At 38.9% G+C, this 10570-nt stretch overlaps 1 long non-coding RNA gene across 1 annotated transcript; it reads right to left on the bottom strand.

Moving 5' to 3' along the window:
• Positions 1 to 222: 222 nt before the first annotated feature.
• Positions 223 to 5117, bottom strand: LOC138872060 (uncharacterized). Its single transcript, XR_011400472.1, has 2 exons — positions 4579 to 5117; positions 223 to 480 (listed from the first exon to the last, which is right to left on the bottom strand). It is a non-coding gene; the product is annotated as an uncharacterized lncRNA (long non-coding RNA).
• Between the last annotated feature and the right edge of the window lie 5453 nt (positions 5118 to 10570).

Genomic DNA, 10570 nt, shown 5'->3' with positions numbered 1-10570 from the left:
TCCGTGAATTGTGAGACCTAAGAAACCTAGATCTCTGATACCAACTTGTCACGATCCAAATTCCCCACCGTCGGGACCGTGATGGCGCCTAACATTGAACCCACTAGGCAAGCCAACGTTACTAATTATTTTACTTTTTCCCCATTATCTTTAATAATTTACCAAGTGATATAAGAAAAATTAGCGGAAATCAAAATGCGAAAAAACATAATTTAACAGTTTAACTTAATACTAATACGAAATACATAATAAAACTCCACCCATAACTGGTGTCACAATTTCACGCACTGTCTACGAATACTACAAATAGTGGTCCGAACAAGGAAAATACACATCTGTCTCAGAAATAGATAAAAATGGAATGAAAATATGATAGAAGGGGACACCAAGGCCTGCGGACGCCTGCAAGACTACCTCGGGTCTCCACTAGACTGAATGTAGCAACCTTGAACTACGGTCCGTAGGGTCCAATACCAGGATCTGCACAAAAAGTGCAGAGTGTAGTATCACTAAAACCGACCCCATGTACTGGTGAGTGTCGAGCCTAACCTCGGCGAAGTACTGACGAGGCTAGGACACAACCAAACATCATAACATGTGCAATTACACAATACCTAACAGAATAACAATTATAGAAGCTAAACAGAAATTAACGGGAAGGGGCAACATGCTATAGGGGTTACTAGAAGAAGGAAACACAGAAATAACGGAAACGAAACAATTAAGGCACCTGAACCGATAACAATAATTAATCACATCAAATAGAAAATAAATGCACGGCATCACCCTTTTTGCTTTTACTCTCAATCCTCACCATGCAATCAATAATAAAAATATGCACAACATCACCCTTCGTGCTTTATCACTCTTCCTCACCGTATGAATAATAGAAATGTGCACGACATTACCCTTCGTGCTTTATCTCTCTTCCTCACCATATGCATCAATATAAATGTAAATGTGCATGGCATCACCCTTTTTGCTTTATCACTCTTCCTCACCATATGCATAAGTATGAGTGTTCACGGCATCACCCTTCATGCTTTATCACTCTTTCCTCACCCAAACAGTAGAAAACAATGACATCCCGACAAAGAATCAACAATTGAATTAAATACATCCCGGCAAGGGAATCAACAATTGAATAAAATACATTCTGGCAAGGGAGTCAACTATAACCAATCTCGTTCCAATAGTTAATTTCACAAAATGAATCTCAACTTGAGCCAATACTCAACAAAGGTCAATTACTAGGAAAATACCACAAATCTTGTTCAACAGGGATAATCATCAGTTTAGGCATGAATAGTACATGATAAGAATCACAACCATCACAGTATAAGACTCACGAGCATGCTCGACACCAACATATAGATACTCGTCACCACACCTATACGTCGTACACAACACTAACACGTAGCAAATAAGACACAACATCTATTCCCTCAAGCTAAGGTTAGGCCAAACACTTACCTCGGATTCCACGACCAACTCAAGCCTCAAATACTGCTTTTTCTCTATATTTTATCTCCAATTCACTTGTATCTAGCCATAATTAACTTAACAATATCAATAAGTGCTAAAGAATTCAAATCCTATGCTTAATTATTAGATTTCTATTGTTTTCCCTAAAAAGTCAAAAATCGACCCCGGGCCCGCTTGGTCAAAACTCGAGGTTCGGACCAAAACCCGATTACCCATTCACCTATGAGCCTGAATATGCAATTAGTTTTGAAATCTGACCCCAAATCGAGGTCTAAATTCCAATTATACAAAAAGCCCTAATTCTACCCAAATCCCCAATTTCTACCATAAAACCCTAGATTTTTGAATAAAAATTGATGAAATGCAATGGGTAATTGAATGAAAGTGGATTAGAATCAATACCAACACTTTGGGGAAGAACTTGTCTCTTGAAAATCGCCTTTATGCCTTCAAGTTTTTGAAAATATGAAATTATGGCCTTATTCGCGTTCTGCCTCTGTTTTAAGTGTTGGGCGACAGTGTTCATCGCATTCGTGAAGAGAAGCCTTTTAAGGGCTACGCGTTTGCGAAGGTTTAGCCCAGCCCTGCCTTCACGTTTGCAATAAAGGGTTCGTGTTTGCGTAGTTTTTCCCTAGGTTCCCTGACCGGCCCTCCTAAAGCTACGCATTAGCGGTTGACCAGTCGCGTTTGCGTAGAGCTGTTCCACCAATACTCCACGTTCGCGACCTTGGTCTTGCATTCACGTAAAGTAAGATCCTCCCCAGCTCAGTTTCCCCTTCGCGATCGCGAGAGTGACTACGCGATTGCGAAGCACAGTGCAATAGACACCAGATGCAACAACTTATACCAAATTTTCTAAGTGTAAATCACCCCGTAGCCTATCCGAAACTCACCCGAGCCCTCAGAGCTCCAAATCAAACATTCACACAAATCTAAAAATATCATATGGACTTGCCCGTGCAATCAAATAGCCCAAATAACATCTTAAACAACGAATTTAGTATCAAAATCAATGAAAATCTCAAGAACTCTTAAAGTTACTATTTTCACAACTAAGGGTCCGAATCACATCACATGAATTTCGTTTCCTACCAAATTCTACAGACACAACTTAAATACAAAATTAAACCTGTACTGGGCTCCGGAACCAAAATACGGGCCTGATACCATCATATTCAAATATTATTCAATTTCCAAACTTCTTATATTTTTCAGTTAAACAATTTTCTTCAAAAATTCATTTCTCGGGCTAGGGACATCGGAATTCAATTTTGGACATACGCCCAAGTCCCATTCTTTTCTACGGACCCTCCGGGACCGTTAAATCATGGGTCCGGGTCCGTTTACCTAAAATGTTGATTGAAGTCAACTTAAATTCAAATTTAAAGGCAAAATTAGCATTTTTCTCAAATTTTCACATAAAGGCTTTCTGGAAGCGCGCCCGGACTGCGCACGCAAACTAGAGGAGAAAGAAAATGAGGTCTTGAAGGCCTCGAAACCCTGGATTGAGTTCTAAAATACGAGATGACCCTTTTGGGTCATCACACTTACTCTAAAACAAACCTCACATAATTTTTCCTTCCACACAATGCAATCACTTGAAATTATTTTTAGCACTTACGGAGAATGAACCGTTTAAGAATGAAAAACTTTTCTCAAACAGTAGCAAGGACGTGATTCAAACATTTTCATTCCCAAATGGCAATAAACAAAATTCCCAGTAATCACACATAGTCTTCTTTTTTCTTCAAACACTCATTTTTGACTTAAGAACCTTGGAGAAACTAATTAAAAAAAAGGAAAAAAAACTTTTAACATGCATCTTCTATTTAAACTAAAGAAAGTACAAAAAGAAGCTAATATTCTGTTTATGTAACACAGTATCTCAAAATACTAAGTTTGTTTCACTGATGGGTTTTTAAACTAGACACAAACATTTACTCTAAGCTATAAACTATCAGAAGATTGTAAAATCGATCTTACATTTACTTGTTCCTTAAACTAATATGCCATTACACGAGTCAAGTTTGTCATCATAATGTCTTAGCAAACTGAAATAATCATATACAACTTTTGAGTTTAGAAGAAAATGAAACTTAATAGAGCACGTGTTCATGAAGTTGTTTATCCATTCATCCATTTATGAGCCAAAGATCAACACAAATTTAAAGAAGAAATTATAACACATCAATACAACGTCGCCCTAGCTTTATGCAACTAAGAACTAAACTATTGAGTTGGAAAAATACCTAGTTTGCAGAAAATGGAAGGTATATAGCAAGACAATGAACCAGCAAGCCAAACTCCAGCCAAAATGGAACAACAACAGCAGTAAAATCCAGCAGTAATAAACCCAGAAACGCAACAACTTTCGAAGGAGAAAGAAGCTAAAAACGACTTTAAGAACTATGTATTTTTGGAAGAACTCTCCGAAAATTCACTCAAAGTTCTCAAGTTTTGTTTTCGTTTAGAGTGTAACAGATGTGTCTTCTAAGTGATTGAGGGTGTAAGAACAAGCTCTTAAGTAGGAAATAAAAGCACCTTTGGACAGATTTTAGTTTACCCAAAGTTTATCCAAAAGGACTAACCTTTGTTACCAAATAGCTGTCCAAAAGACTCACTTTTGTGTGCTAAATGTATGTCCAAGGATCGTCCAAAAGGGGGAAGGACAATCCTTTCAAGAACTGTGGCAGAAGCATGGGGTAAAAGCATACTTTTAGCCATTTTAGTACTAAAAAGCAAGCTATCATGTACCATAATTCATAATCAATTAACTAATCTTCAGCTTTTAACTAAATCAGTACCAAAATCATTTGCAGCAAACCAAAACAAGAAACAAGTAACTAAACTTCAGTTACTAACCAACAAAAGGAACTAGAACCTAATGGCTTCAATCAAACCAAGCAAAACACATGCTAACAGTGAAACAATTAGGTGAAAAAGCTTCAGTTAAACGAAGACGAAACTAAAAACTGGATAGAACACGAACTAAAATCAACCACTAACTAAATATATATCATTACAACTACAATAAAACAGTGGTGAAACAAAAAATCAGAAATATGGAGGAAGGATTTGAGTTCAAGTTTATACCAAATTCAGAGGCATTTGAGGCCTAATCGAACAACGAGACAACACCAGGGATCTCGAGTAGCGACTATCGAACCTTGAAACATTTGTTTCAATTTGGTATATGCTAAATTCAATGAATTCAGCATCATAAGAAAAGGAAACGGGTGTCTTTGGGTTGAATATGTGTAAAAACAGAGGGCAATGATGGTTTAAGGGCAACAGTGGTGGTGGTCGCCGGAGGTCGGCAGTGGTGGAGGTCCGGGTTTATGGGTGAAATTAAGGGGGAAACGTAGGTATCATAGATCTCTATCCATTCATGTATATGTTGCAGGGTGGTAGTGACCGGAGCTTCACAAATTTGGGAAAAAAGGTGGCTGCTAGGGTTTCCTAGATCTAAAAATCGTGGAATTTGAGTGGGTTTTGAGGGATTTGGGTTGGAGATACTGAAAGAGGAGATTGAGGGGATTGTATGTGAAAATATGGGGTGGTTTGGACCACCATCGGCGGTAGCTCACGGTAGTGACAACGGCGGAGTGGCGATGGCTTTGAGAGTGAGAAGAGAGGAGAAAGGGAGAGAGTAATAGGGGAAATAGGGTAAAATATTGGGGAATTGAGGTATGATATACCTAGTGTTATCACATTCATTAATCGAAACGACGTAGTTTCCCAATTTCGGCTCACAAATGTAAATATCAATCCTTTTAACCCCTTAACAAACTAACTAATAATTTAATGATAAAATATATAAACACATACAATAAACCAAGACAAAATATAATATAAGAAAAATAGAAATAGCAAAAATTAGATATTTACATGAATCATGATAACCCCTCAATTTCTCTTTAAAATTCATAATCCAAATGCCAAAATCGATGATAGATTCATGAAATATAATCAAAATCAAGTAGAAAATACTTATCTCAATCCATATGGTGAAAATCGCCTCCAAAATCGCCCAAATTCGAGCTCCATAGCTCAAAATGTGATAAAATAAACTCAAAATCCCAAAACTTAATGTTTTCATGCACTGCCAGTGGTCCTTCTTCGCAATCGTGGTCACAAACCTCGTGATCGCGATTCCAAAATTGTCTAGCATAATTTTTACCCTTCGCGATCGTGGCCATTTCCCCGTGATCGCGATGAACAAATTCCATTACCTTCCTAAACTCTTTCTAGATAGTCTGTAGTAGAACGACTATAACTTTTTGTACAAAGCTCCAACATCCAAATGGTTTTGATTTTCTGAAAATTAGAAACAAAAGGACTACAACTTTTATTTTCGTGTCATCTCCAAATTTCTTATAGATTTCAAGATAAGCTTCCAAATCAGCTCAGTGACAACAGAATTTCTTTTTCGCAAACGGAAAGCTTCCTCTGTGAATGCAATTCACAGGTCCAATTTCTCCATTAACTCTTCGCGATTGCGACCAATTCTCCGCGATCGCTATGTATACCTCTGTAGCCGAAACCAGTAGTTAAAAATGGTCTAAAAATGGAAACCACCCCGAAACTCACCCGAGCTCCTTTGAACCCCGTCTGAATATACCAGCAAGTCCTAAAACATAACACGGACCTATTTGAGGCCTCAAATCACACATAACAACATTAAAATCACGAATCGCCGATCAAGATCAATCTCTTAAGTTCATAAACTTCAAACTTCAAAACAAGCGTCTGATTCAAGCCCAAGCAATCCAAAACGAACCCAAATTTTTCATTTAAGTTCCAAAGGGCATAACGAACCTATTCTAACTTCCGGAACAATAATTCGAACCCAATATCAGTAAAGACAACTCTCGGTCAAACTTATGAACATTCCAAACCTTCAAATTTTTAACGTTTGCCAATTAGTGCCGAAACCTTCTAGAACATCCAAATGAAAATCCAGGCATACACTGAATTCCAAAATTACTATCCGGACCTAACGGAACCAACCAAACCCCGATTCAAGGTCAAATACACAAAAGTCAAACTTGGTAAACTCTTTCAACTTAATTCTTTAAACATGAAAATTATTTTTCCAAACTAATTCCGAATCTCCCGAAAACCGAAAATGAGGATACACACAAGTTATAATACATCATATGAAGTTACTCAAGACTTTAAGAAGCTGAATGAAATGCAAATGTTCAAAATGACCACTTGGGTCATTACATTTCCCCCACTTCAACATATGTTCGCCCTCGAACGTGTTAAGAATCATTCCAAAGCCATCAAATCACTGTGTAAACTCACCATGCACATATCCGTGGGTGATTTCATGTTACCCCAATCCATATAAGCCTGAAAACACACCCAATCGAAGATCCTTTCTTCAACCTTAGCCCATAAACCATGAAATCAAATCTCCAACATCCACAATCCATTACAAGTCCCGATTATATATATATATATATATATATATATATATATATATATATATATATATATATATATATATACTGTATAAGTGTGAACAAGTTGTACCAAACAATAATCATAAACCAAGATGTATATACTGTATAAGTGTGAACAAGTTGTACCAAGCAATAACCATAAACTAAGATGTAATCACATGATATATCATGAGACTCACATACTCACAGTAATAGCTTCTGACACAATAGTTGCCCAAAACAAATCTGATACCGACAATAAATCTCAATATCAAATAAAAACCTTGTTCTAAACCTTCCTACACTACCAATAATGAATGAAACAGGTAGAAACTCATAACTACTCATCGAATCAACAAGTAGTGGAGCTCTCTCGCCCGATAAGAACTGTTGCTAAATTATAAGCTGACATCCGATATTATTATCCCAAACGTGCCGTAATCAAATCTGATAGCACTCGTTCCAGGTCAAATGACCTCATCTTACCAAATACAAGCTGCTCTACTAACATACCACACCAATACTACCTAAGCCACAAATCGTGCAAATGCATGCTGATAAGTAGAGATTTTAACGAGTTTTATGCTCCTTCTGGCTTATTCTTTGATTATAAATCGTTACGAAATAGTCCCAAAAGGCTCATAAGTTGTGCTTGATTGCAGGTTTGATTGACAAAGTGACAAAATGTCAAAGATCGGCTCAAACGGAGTGAAACCTACTCAAGTATCAAAGAAAAAGTAAACTGAGGGCAAACAAGACTAGTGCGAACCGCACAAAATGGAATGTGGCCACACTAGGTGATTCAGAGAGAAGGCAAAACCAGGCCTCAGGCAACGCGGTCGCGGTACACATTTCGCGGTCCGTAGTGAAGGCTCCGCGGCCGCACTACCTTTTTGTGAGGTCCGCGGAAGGGAGATTCAGAGAGTTGGAAAAAATGGGCTTCATGTAACGCGGACGCAGAACATATTCCGCGGTCCACGGTAAAGCTTCTGCGGCCACACTATCTTTTTGTGTGGTCCGCGGAAGAGATGTTCAAAGAGATAGAAAATGCCAATGCGGTCCGCGGTCATGGTTGTGCGGACGCGACAGCTGCCTCCGCGGCCGCGGTCCATTCTACGCGGTCCGCGGAGCCCAAGTTCAGAGAGCCCAGAACTGAAGTTCAAGAGCCTAGTGCGGCTGTGGTCCATTTTATGCGGCCCGCACTGACCCCGCAGGGGTATTTTTGTCCAATTTTTCTAGCCTAGTATAAATAGAACATTTTACCATTTTTTAGGTTATCAGATATATCAGAGCTGAGCTACGCTCGTGGGAACCTCATTTGTAGCCATTTTTGGCATCTTAGCTTCAAATTAATGATAGATTCTCTGTATTTATATTAGCATTTAACTAATATGCCTTGTTCTTCATCTATTTCTTTATTTTCTTCTTCAAGCATGAGTAGCTAAACCCATTAGCTAGGGTTGTGGCTCAACCCTAGTGTGGGTAATTGATGGGTGTTGCCATCTATTGTTAGATTGACTATGGGTATTTGTTATTTGGGTCAATTTTATGGTTTAATCTATGAATTGGTGGTTGCAAACACTGGTTTGTGCTAAGTTGACTTGGCTCTTCTTGAGAAAGAGAGCCTAAGTCTCCAAAATTGGCCCAACAAGGAATTGGGATGGACTCAAGAGAATTGATAGTCCCAATTAACGGGTTAAACCTCGAGAGAGTAATCACCCTACTTGAACCCTATTTGCTTGATCTAATTTGCCTACCCATTTGGTCTCGAGAGAGTCAATTGGGCAAAATCACTCTCTCTACCGAGAGGTGTGAGAGTGGATAAATTGGCAACAGTTATAGCATAAACCCCAATTATGTCAATCGAACTTTAATAACTTCTACCCGTCAATTAGCCACCTAGGTAATGTCACGACCCTAGTGCCCTTCTTTCCATTAGATACAACTTAACAATTATCTCGTAGCATAATCTAGTTTCAATTAATAGCTTGGTAATAGTAGTTTATAATCTAAAAACCCAAAAATGTATGGAAGTGACATTCAGAACAAATACACACTTCTAGTCTAGATAGATACTCATCTCCATTCCTAGCTCCCTGTGGAAATCGATACCGACCCTCATATCGGGTAAAAGCTATTGCGTCCCTCTCTTCCTACATTTTAGTAGTGTGGAGTTTAAAGAGATTACTTTTTGGCGTCGTTGCCGGGGAGCTAACGGTTTTGGCTATCTATTTAGTTAGTTTTGAGTTTTGTTCTTATTTCCTTCTTTGTTACTTACTTGTTTGTGATATTACTCAGGTACCAACATGGCTTTAAACAACGCAAATGACCCTTTTGGAAATGTGATAGCGGGGGAGGAGGTAGAAGATCTTGAGCAAGATGAGGTGCCTCTTGCACCTCAAGGACAACGGAAAGGCCAAAATGCCAATGCAAATGCTAATCCAGATGATAATATTCCAGACCCTCTTCCGCCACCTCCAAGAGTGGCTCCCAGAGTATTACCGAACCAGGGCTACGCAAGTGCTATTTTTCCGCCCCGAATCCAGGCGGGCAACTTTCAGATAACCAATGTGATGTTGACCTTACTTGAGCAGCGTGGGTACTTCACGAGCGCTACAAATCAAAATGCCTACAAACATCTCAAGGGGTTCATAGATACATGCTGGGGGAGCAAACAAACTAATGTGTCCGAGGATGCGTTGAGATTGAGACTTTTCCCGTTCTCACTTCGGGGAAAGGCATTAGATTGGCTCTAGAGACTCCCAAACCATTCCATCACAACTTTGGATGAGTTGGCGGATAAGTGTATTACCAATTTCTTCTCTCCTAGTCATATGGCGACACTTCGAGATGAAATATTAGCCTTCAAGCAAGAACCAACGAAATCTTTGCATGAGATTTGGGAGCGATATAGAACGATGATGAAGGAGTGCCCAAATAATGATATGACCGAGGCCATGATCCAACAAACCTTCTACTGAGGCATAAATACTACAAATCAATGCATTGTTAACCAATTGACCGAGGGCAATTTTATGAAACTTTCTTATGAGGAGGCATGTGATGTACTTGATGAAATGGCGGATACATCTTCAGCATGGCAGAGTAGAGCAAACGTGCCTCAAGGTGACCCTACAGTTATCCATTTGCATAAGGAATTACATGATCACAGGCAAACGATAGCTGAGCTTACCACCACGATGAATCAATTGGCTAAGGCACAGTTGCAATAAGTTCAGAATCCTCGCCAAGTGAATGCCATGTAGGGTATTAGTATGCTTATCAACAAGAGAAGGCAAAAGAGGCAACAAAATTAAGGAAATTCTGAGCAATTTGTTGATGAATATGATGGGTGTCAAAATGATGGTTATGATGACCAAAGTGAATAGGTACAATATGTCAACAACTATCAAGGCAATAGGGGAAACTCTTCAAACCAACAATGGCGACCCCAAGGAAATTGGGACGATCATCAACAAAGTGGTGGCAATTGGAACAACAACCAAAACAACAATTGGGGTTATCAGAACAACAACCAAGGCAACTGGAATGGAGATAACAACAACTGGGGCAACAACAATAATCAAGGTGGGTGGAACAACAATAGAAACCAAGGCAACAGGGGGCAAGGCTTT

This window comes from Nicotiana sylvestris, chromosome 6 (genome assembly GCF_000393655.2).
Source record: "Nicotiana sylvestris chromosome 6, ASM39365v2, whole genome shotgun sequence".
Lineage (NCBI taxonomy): Eukaryota > Viridiplantae > Streptophyta > Magnoliopsida > Solanales > Solanaceae > Nicotiana > Nicotiana sylvestris.
Note: the sequence above shows the minus strand (reverse complement) of the source record. Positions and strands in the feature narration are given on the sequence as shown.